Genomic DNA, 10,007 nt, shown 5'->3' on the forward strand with positions numbered 1-10,007 from the left:
ACTTTTCGTGCAAAAGTGCCCAATTCGGCCTAAAATGCCTTCAGGGGTATTCTTATGATGAGAAATGTCGTTTAAAGGCATTTCCAGCTCAGAAAAGCATTTTTCAAGCGATTTCAACATTTCAGGTTGGACTGTTACTTTTCGTGCAAAAGTGCCCAATTCGGCCTAAAATGCCTTTAGGGGCATTCTTATGATGAGAAATGTCGTTTAAATGCATTTCCAGCTCAGAAAAGCATTTTTCAAGCAATTTCAACATTTCAGGTTGGACTGTGACTTTTCGTGCAAAAGTGCCCAATTCGGCCTAAAATGCCTTCAGGGGCATTCTTATGATGAGAAATGTCGTTTAAAGGCATTTCCAGCTCAGAAAAGCATTTTTCAAGCGATTTCAACATTTCAGGTTGGACTGTGACTTTTCGTGCAAAAGTGCCCAATTCGGCCTAAAATGCCTTCAGGGGCATTCTTATGATGAGAAATGTCGTTTAAAGGCATTTCCAGCTCAGAAAAGCATTTTTCAAGCGATTTCAACATTTCAGGTTGGACTGTGACTTTTCGTGCAAAAGTGCCCAATTCGGCCTAAAATGCCTTCAGGGGCATTTTTATGATGAGAAATGTCGTTTAAAGGCATTTCCAGCTCAGAAAAGCATTTTTCAAGCGATTTCAACATTTCAGGTTGGACTGTGACTTTTCGTGCAAAAGTGCCCAATTCGGCCTAAAATGCCTTCAGGGGCATTCTTATGATGAGAAATGTCTTTTAAAGGCATTTCCAGCTCAGAAAAAGCATTTTTCAAGCGATTTCAACATTTCAGGTTGGACTGTGACTTTTCGTGCAAAAGTGCCCAATTCGGCCTAAAATGCCTTCAGGGGCATTCTTATGATGAGAAATGTTGTTTAAAGGCATTTCCAGCTCAGAAAAGCATTTTTCAAGCGATTTCAACATTTCAGGTTGGACTGTGACTTTTCGTGCAAAAGTGCCCAATTCGGCCTAAAATGCCTTCAGGGGCATTCTTATGATGAGAAATGTCGTTTAAAGGCATTTCCAGCTCAGAAAAGCATTTTTCAAGCGATTTCAACATTTCAGGTTGGACTGTGACTTTTCGTGCAAAAGTGCCCAATTCGGCCTAAAATGCCTTCAGGGGCATTCTTATGATGAGAAATGTCGTTTAAAGGCATTTCCAGCTCAGAAAAGCATTTTTCAAGCGATTTCAACATTTCAGGTTGGACTGTGACTTTTCGTGCAAAAGTGCTCAATTCGGCCTAAAATGCCTTCAGGGGCATTCTTATGATGCGAAATGTCGTTTAAAGGCATTACCAGTTCAGAAAAGCATTTTTCAAGCGATTTCAACATTTCAGGTTGGACTGTGACTTTTCGTGCAAAAGTGCCCAATTCGGCCTAAAATGCCGTTAGGGGCATTCTTATGTTGAGAAATTTCGTTTAAAGGCATTTCCAGCTCAGAAAAGCATTTTTCAAGCGATTTAAACATTTCAGGTTGGACTGTGACTTTTCGTGCAAAAGTGCCCAATTCGGCCTAAAATGCCTTCAGGGGCATTCTTATGATGAGAAATGTCGTTTAAAGGCATTTCCAGCTCAGAAAAGCATTTTTCATGCGATTTCAACATTTCAGGTTGGACTGTGACTTTTCGTGCAAAAGTGCCCAATTCGGCCTAAAATGCCTTCAGGGGCATTCTTATGATGAGAAATGTCGTTTAAAGGCATTTCCAGCTCAGAAAAGCAATTTTTAAGCGATTTCAACATTTCAGGTTGGACTGTGACTTTTCGTGCAAAAGTGCCCAATTCGGCCTAAAATGCCTTCAGGGGCATTCTTATGATGAGAAATGTCGTTTAAAGGCATTTCCAGCTCAGAAAAGCATTTTTCAAGCGATTTCAACATTTCAGGTTGGACTGTGACTTTTCGTGCAAAAGTGCCCAATTCGGCCTAAAATGCCTTCAGGGGCATTCTTATGATGAGAAATGTCGTTTAAAGGCATTTCCAGCTCAGAAAAGCATTTTTCAAGCGATTTCAACATTTCAGGTTGGACTGTGACTTTTTGTGCAAAAGTGCCCAATTCGGCCTAAAATGCCTTCAGGGGCATTATTATGATGAGAAATGTCGTTTAAAGGCATTTCCAGCTCAGAAAAGCATTTTTCAAGCGATTTCAACATTTCAGGTTGGACTGTGACTTTTCGTGCAAAAGTGCCCAATTCGGCCTAAAATGCCTTCAGGGGCATTATTATGATGAGAAATGTCGTTTAAAGGCATTTCCAGCTCAGAAAAGCATTTTTCAAGCGATTTCAACATTTCAGGTTGGACTGTGACTTTTCGTGCAAAAGTGCCCAATTCGGCCTAAAATGCCTTCAGGGGCATTCTTATGATGAGAAATGTCGTTTAAAGGCATTTCCAGCTCAGAAAAGCATTTTAGATTGAGAATTCAACATTTCAAGTTGGATTGTGACTTCTCATGCAAAAGTGCCCAATTCGGCCTAAAATGCTTCCAGGAGCATTCTTATGATGAAACATGTAGTTTAAAGGCATTTCCAGATCAGAAAAGTATTTTAGAATGAGAATTCAACATTTCAAGTCGGAATGTAACTTCTCATGCAAAAGTGCCCAAAACGGCCTAAAATGCTTCCAGGAGCATTCTTATGACGAAACATGTCGTTTAAAGGCATATCCAGCTCAAAAAAGCATTTTAGAATGAGAGTTCAACATTGCAAGTTGGAATGTGACTTCTAATGCAAAAGTGCCCAATTCGGCCTAAAATGCATCCAGGAGCATTCTTATGTCGTTTAAAGGCATTTCCAGCTCAGAAAAGCATTTTAGAATGAGAGTTGAACATTTCAAGTTGGAATGTGACTTCTCATGCAAAAGTGCCCAATTCGGCCTAAAATGCTTCCAGAAGCATTCTTATGATAAAACATGTAATTTAAAGGCATTTCCAGCTCAGAAAAGCATTTTAGAATGAGAATTCAACATTTCAAGTTGGAATGTGTCTGCTAATGCAAAAGTGCCCAATTCGGCCTAAAATGCTTCCAGGAGCAATCTTATGATGAAACATGTCGTTTAAAGGCATATCCAGCTCAGAAAAGCATTTTAGAATGAGAGTTCAACATTTCAAGTTGGAATGTGACTTCTCATGCAAAAGTGCCCAAATCGTCATTAAATTAGCCGTTGCTCAGAACAGCTTTTCAGAGTGAGAATTGCAAATTTCTAGTGGATATTTGACCTCTCATGCAAAAGTACAAAGTTCTGTCTATAATAATGCAAAAGTACACAGTTCTGTCTAATATGATGCAAAAGTACAAAGTTCTGTCTGATATGATGCAAAAGTATACAGTTCTGTCTGATTTGATGCAAAGTACACAGTTCTTTCTAATATGATAAAAAGTACACAGTTCTGTCTAATATGCTTACAAAAGCATGAAAATTATAAAACAAGTCGTTTAAATGACTTTAAACGACTTGTTTTATAATTTTCATATCAAGCTCAGAAAAGCATTTTAGAATGAGAATTCAACAGTTCATGTTGGAATGTGACTTCTCATGCAAAAGTGCCGAATTCGGCCTAAAATGCTTCCAGGAGCATTCTTATGATGAAACATGTCGTTTAAAGGCATTTCCAGCTCAGAAAAGCATTTTAGAATGAGAATTCAACATTTCAAGTCGGAATGTGACTTCTCATGCAAAAGTGCCCAAAACGGCCTAAAATGCTTCCAGGAGCATTCTTATGACGAAACATGTCGTTTAAAGGCATATCCAGCTCAAAAAAGCATTTTAGAATGAGAGTTCAACATTGCAAGTTGGAATGTGACTTCTAATGCAAAAGTGCCCAATTCGGCCTAAAATGCATCCAGGAGCATTCTTATGTCGTTTAAAGGCATTTCCAGCTCAGAAAAGCATTTTAGATTGAGAGTTCAACATTTCAAGTTGGAATGTGACTTCTCATGCAAAAGTGCCCAAATCGTCCTTAAATTAGTCGTTGCTCAGAACAGCTTTTCAGAGTGAGATTTGCAAATTTCTAGTGGATATTTGACCTCTCATGCAAAAGTACAAAGTTCTGTCTATAATAATGCAAAAGTACACAGTTCTGTCTAATATGATGCAAAAGTACAAAGTTCTGTCTGATATGATGAAAAAGTATACAGTTCTGTTTAATTTGATGCAAAATACACAGTTCTTTCTAATATGATACAAAGTTCACAGTTCTGTCTAATATGCTTACAAAAGCATGAAAATTATAAAACAAGTCGTTTAAAGTCATATCTAGCTCAGAATAGCATTTTAGAATGAGAATGCTACAGTTCATGTTGGAATGTGACTTCTCATGCAAAAGTGCCCAATTCGGCCTAAAATGCTTCCAGGAGCATTCTTATGATGAAACATGTCGTTTAAAGGCATTTTCAGCTCAGAAAAGCATTTTAGAATGAGAATTCAACATTTCAAGTTGGAATGTGACTTCTCTTGCAAAAGTGCCCAAATCGTCCTAAAATTAGCGGTTTTAAAGTATATTTAGCTCAGAACAGCCTATCAGAGTGAGAATTGCAAATTTCTAGTGGATATTTGACCTCTGATGCAAAAGTACAATGTTCTGTCTATAATAATGCAAAAGTACACAGTTCTGTCTGATATGATGCAAAAGTATACAGTTCTGTCTAATTTGATGCAAAGTACACAGTTCTGTCTAATATGCAACATGTCGTTTAAAGGCATTTCCAGCTCAGAAAAGCATTTTAGGATGAGGTTTCAACATTTCAATTTGGAATGTGACTTCTCATGCAAAAGTGCCCAATTCGGCCTAAAATGCTTCCAGGAGCAATCTATTGATAAAACATGTCGTTTAAAGGCATTTCCAGCTCAGAAAAGCATTTTAGAATGAGAATTCAACAGTTCATGCTGGAATGTGACTTCTCATGCAAAAGTGCCCAATTCGGCCTAAAATGCTTCCAGGAGCATTCCTATGATGAAACATGTCGTTTAAAGGCATTTTCAGCTCAGAAAAGCATTTTAGAATGAGAATTCAACATTTCAAGTTGGAATGTGACTTCTCATGCAAAAGTGCCCAATTCGGCCTAAAGTGCTTCCAGGAGCATTCTTATGACGAAACATGTCGTTTAAAGGCATTTCCAGCTCAGAAAAGCATTGTAGAATGAGAATTCAAAATTTCAATTTTTAATGTAACTTCTCATGCAAAAGTGCCCAAAATGGCCTAAAATGCTTCCAGGAGCATTCTTATGACGAAACATGTCGTTTAAAGGCATATCCAGCTCAAAAAAGCATTTTAGAATGAGAGTTCAACATTGCAAGTTGGAATGTGACTTGTAATGCAAAAGTGCCCAATTCGGCCTAAAAATGCATTCAGGAGCATTCTTATGTCGTTTAAAGTCATTTCCAGCTCAGAAAAGCATTTTAGAATGATAATTCAACATTTAAAGTTGCAATGTGACTTCTAATGCAAAAGTGCCCAATTCGGCCTAAAAGGCTTCCAGGAGCAATCTTATGATGAAACATGTCGTTTAAAGGCATATCCAGCTCAGAAAAGCATTTTAGAATGAGAGTTCAACATTTCAAGTTGGAATGTGACTTCTCATGCAAAAGTGCCCAAATCGTCATTAAATTAGCCGTTGCTCAGAACAGCTTTTCAGAGTGAGAATTGCAAATTTCTAGTGGATATTTCAACCCTATCTCACGGCGAATTCGTAATAATTCAAACGATTAAACCAAGTGGCGAAATCGTATGAAATCATACGAGCTGGCTCGTACAAAATCGTACGATTAGTTCATCGCATTTAACACAGCCCTGTGTTGCAGGGATTTCGTGCTAATTAATACGAATAGATTAAATCGTACTATACCATACGATTTTGTTCATCGCATTCAAGAAGCGTGACCCGTAGCCAGAACAAAACTCTGGGTGTGCATCTGAAAATCTGCGTGTGTCACAGGCAAGATAAGAAGAAACGCTGGGGAATTCAGGTGCTGTAAATCCCGGGGAACAGGACTCATCTCGTTATAGATCAAGATAATTTATAAAGATCTTTAAACGAAGGATTGGAGTATCAGATAGTTGACATGGTAAGCAAGTTAGTTAATATTTTAATTAAAAAAAGGAAAAACGAAATAAAACGAATAGAATACATTATTGTTGTTGCGCTGTGTCACGTGACAATCATGACCCGTCGCCATGGACACAAGGGGTCAGATAAAATATTTTTAACTTACGCGTGAAAGGGTTGATTTTAAATATATATATATATATATATATATATATATATATATATATATATATATATATATATATATATATTCTAAGTAAACAACAACAGCCCAAGTTTAGTACAAAAAAATATTGAAACTATAAATAAATATTCTGCATCAATTTTAGGTGTGCTACTGTGGGTGGCTCCGGCACACCCGTGGCTACGCCCCTGCCGTGACCCAAATCTCGTTCGCACATCATCGCGATATGTATCATCTGTTTACAAACGTCGCCACTCGGTGAGTATACTAAAAGTGTCTGTTTGTTCGATATTAAATTCATTATATGTTCTTTATTAATCCAGATCGGCTTCTAAATGTTATCTGAATTGTATTGGTCATCTATATTACATTCTTTCTTTTTGTTCAAAATAAGTTCAATCAACACATAATCAAGCAGTGGGTGATTGATTAGCGCGTGATTAAAAGCTAGTCACGTTATCCTCGATCATTTTATTATATTCATATTTTTGGAATTAACTACCAATGTACTACTACTGTGGTATTGTGTGTTTATAGTACACAAATCGTACCATGTTTTTACCGCAGTTAGTCTACTTCTACTGTGGTATTTTGTAGTGCAGTAACAGCAAACCTTATGCTTTTACCACAGTAGTTCAGCCTTTTTATACATAGTAAAAAAACAGTAACACCAACAACATGCTTTTAATACATTTGATGTACAAATCTGAAATCTTTAGACATTCAGATCTTTCTTTTTTTGGTCAGTTTTATTATATTGCCGTTTTATTTATTTATTTATCTTATTATATAGTCTTATGATAGTGGGCGGATCTTGGGGTTTGTTGTAAATAGTTATACACATACAATGTTTAGTAAATAAAGAATTTAAAAAATATCCAAAATTTGTAATTCACAAATTTTTTTGTCTTGCAGTTTCTTCACATACATCTCATGCTCCTCCATCTACACGCTCCACAACATTTAAACCAACGGCTCTTTTAAGAGCCATCACTTGCAAAAGCTCTCGTACTCGCTCTCCTACTCACTCACTCACTCTCCAACTCACTCACTCTTCTATAGGGCTGTGCAAAATATGTATATGCTTTGAAATAGTTGCAGCTTCCTGGCATAACTGGTCAAAACCTGAAGATGCCATATTGAAGAAAAGAAAGAATGCAAAGAGAAATAGGCAAAACAAATTGAAAGAGGGACAAACAGAGAGAGGGGGGAGAGTGAGAGAGAGTGAGTGAGTGAGTGTGTGTGTATACGTAGGAGAGTAGGGCTGTGCTAAATAATCGTCTGCGATTCTCATGCGTGTTTCATCAGTAAAGCCGGTTCCGTGATTAGAAGTAAATCGCCATCAGCTGCTTTCAGATGGAGCGGCATTTATTACACAGACCCGTAGTTCACAGAGAAGCTAGGCAAAATTGTATAGATTGTCGGAGTCGATTTTCCTCGATTTTAAACCCGGTTTTGCCTAGCTTCTCTGTGAACAACGAGTCTGTGTAGTAAATGCCGCTCCATCGAAAGCAGCTGATGGCGATTTACTTCTAATCACGGAACCGGCTTTACTGATGAAACACGCATGAGAATCGCAGACGATTATTTAGCACAGCCCTACTCTCCTACGTATACACACACACTCACTCACTCACTCACTCTCTCTCACTCTCCCCCCTCTCTCTGTTTGTCCCTCTTTCAATTTGTTTTGCCTATTTCTCTTTGCATTCTTTCTTTTCTTCAGTATGGCATCTTCAGGTTTTGACCAGTTATGCCAGGAAGCTGCAACTATTTCAAAGCATCTTGACATGAAAGCTGACAATGCTGAACTTGGAGCAGCTACCAGAGAGGCTGAAGAAATTCTACAAATGTTCAATCCTCCACTGGTAAAGTTAATTATATTTCAGTTTTCTTATTCATTTGGTTAATTTTTTATTTACACTTAAGTTGCTTTAATAAATGTGTATTTTTATCTGTTCATAGATTTCCAAGTCCTTACTTTCAATAACTTTTAGCATTTTATTTTAACATGTTTATTTCCAATTTTTTTCAGCTGAAAAAGATGACCAAACGAGCGATTTCCTGGACTCAACAGACACAGTGAACTTTGCACTGCATTTCAAAGGTAATATTGGTTATATAAAATATCCGTATATCCACATAAATGGACTCAGGTCTGTAATAGTGCCTATATACATAATATAGTTTTATAAAATTGATTGTTGTCTGTTGTTACATCTGTAGCCAGCTCCTCAGCCGCAACACCGAGAACCAGAGTTGAGGTCAATGTACTGCTGAGAAAAGTGCAAGATCTGTTTAACCAAAATTATAGTAAGCATATGTTCAAACACTTTTTAAGTCTTGATAACCTAATATACCTTCATGATTTCATGGCATTATTATCAAATCAATAACTTATTTGTGTCCATCAACCATAAGATTATGACACATTACCAAAATGACTGTTTACAGCTGATACACTGGCTCTTAACAGGATAGGAGAGTCACAATTGTCCGACTGTGTTACAATGTGTAACATGTACATGCATGTGTTTGCCCGTGTCTTTCAGAGGATGCCGGAGGTACTGGAAGGCTCCCCTGGTAAATCAAGGCATGACAGTTAAAGTTGCAGGACTGCCCAACAGCCTTACTTTCAAAAAGCCATCCTATTGTGGAAGGAAGCAGTTGGAGGCCATTTTGCAAGCGGCTGAGGAGATTTCATTTGAAATCAGTAAGTGAGATTAACAGTGGTTTGGTTTCTCCAGCTGAGTTTCGGCCAATCATTTGGCTCTATGCAAAGTGGGAAAAATAAGTTAACTTAACAATAATACAGGCCTACATGTGAGTCTTTGTATAGTGCAGCACTGGGTGGGTTAAGTTTTGACCCATAACGAGTAAATATTGAAAAGAACAAATGCTGGATTGTTGTTATGCAACCATGGGGTATAATAACCCAGCAGTTGGGTTAAAAATTAAATGTAATTCAATTGAAACAGATTCAGGTTATATATTCTGTATGTGTCTATGACAGTTTGTAAGGGATGTAACACTATTTCTCAGTTGCAGTTTCCTCATTACAGTGGACACATTTTCTAAAAAGGCACCTCTCCAGAATATCCTATCTGCTGTGGGTTCACCATCATTCCTCAAAATATTTTCTTTTCTGTTAATCAGAAAAAAACTAATGCATACAGGTTTAAAACAACACAAGGATGAGTAAATTATGAAATAATTTTCATTTAACCTATAAAATTCCATCATTTTTTTATTCCTACTATGGGAGTCAATGGTCACTATCTGCTGTGGGTTTACCATCATTCCTCAAAATATTTTCTTTTGTGTTAATCAGAAAAAAACTAATGCATCAATGTTTAAAACAACACGAGGATGAGTAAATTATGAAAGAATTTTCATTGTACCTATAAAATTCCATCATTTTTTTATTCCTACTATGGGAGTCAATGGTCACTATCTGCTGTGGGTTTACCATCATTCCTCAAAATATTTTCTTTTGTGTTAATCAGAAAAAAACTAATGCATACAGGTTTAAAACAACACGAGGATGAGTAAATTATGAAAGAATTTTCATTGAACCTATAAAATTCCATCATTTTTTTATTCCTACTATGGGAGTCAATGGTCACTATCTGCTGTGGGTTTACCATCATTCCTCAAAATATTTTATTTTGTGTTAATCAGAAAAAACTAATGTATACAGGTTTAAAATAACACAAGGATGATAAATTATGAAAGAATTTTCATTGAACCTATAAAATTCCATCATTTTTTTAT

General features: G+C 36.9%; 1 long non-coding RNA gene across 1 annotated transcript; it reads left to right on the forward strand.

The window, feature by feature from the left end:
- Nucleotides 1–7,844: 7,844 nt before the first annotated feature.
- Nucleotides 7,845–8,943, forward strand: LOC135764606 (uncharacterized). Its single transcript, XR_010540134.2, has 4 exons — nt 7,845–8,101; nt 8,269–8,340; nt 8,460–8,546; nt 8,786–8,943. It is a non-coding gene; the product is annotated as an uncharacterized lncRNA (long non-coding RNA).
- Nucleotides 8,944–10,007: the final 1,064 nt, after the last annotated feature.

The sequence above is a fragment of the Paramisgurnus dabryanus genome, unplaced genomic scaffold (genome assembly GCF_030506205.2).
Source record: "Paramisgurnus dabryanus unplaced genomic scaffold, PD_genome_1.1 h2tg000106l_1_89824__unclustered, whole genome shotgun sequence".
Lineage (NCBI taxonomy): Eukaryota > Metazoa > Chordata > Actinopteri > Cypriniformes > Cobitidae > Paramisgurnus > Paramisgurnus dabryanus.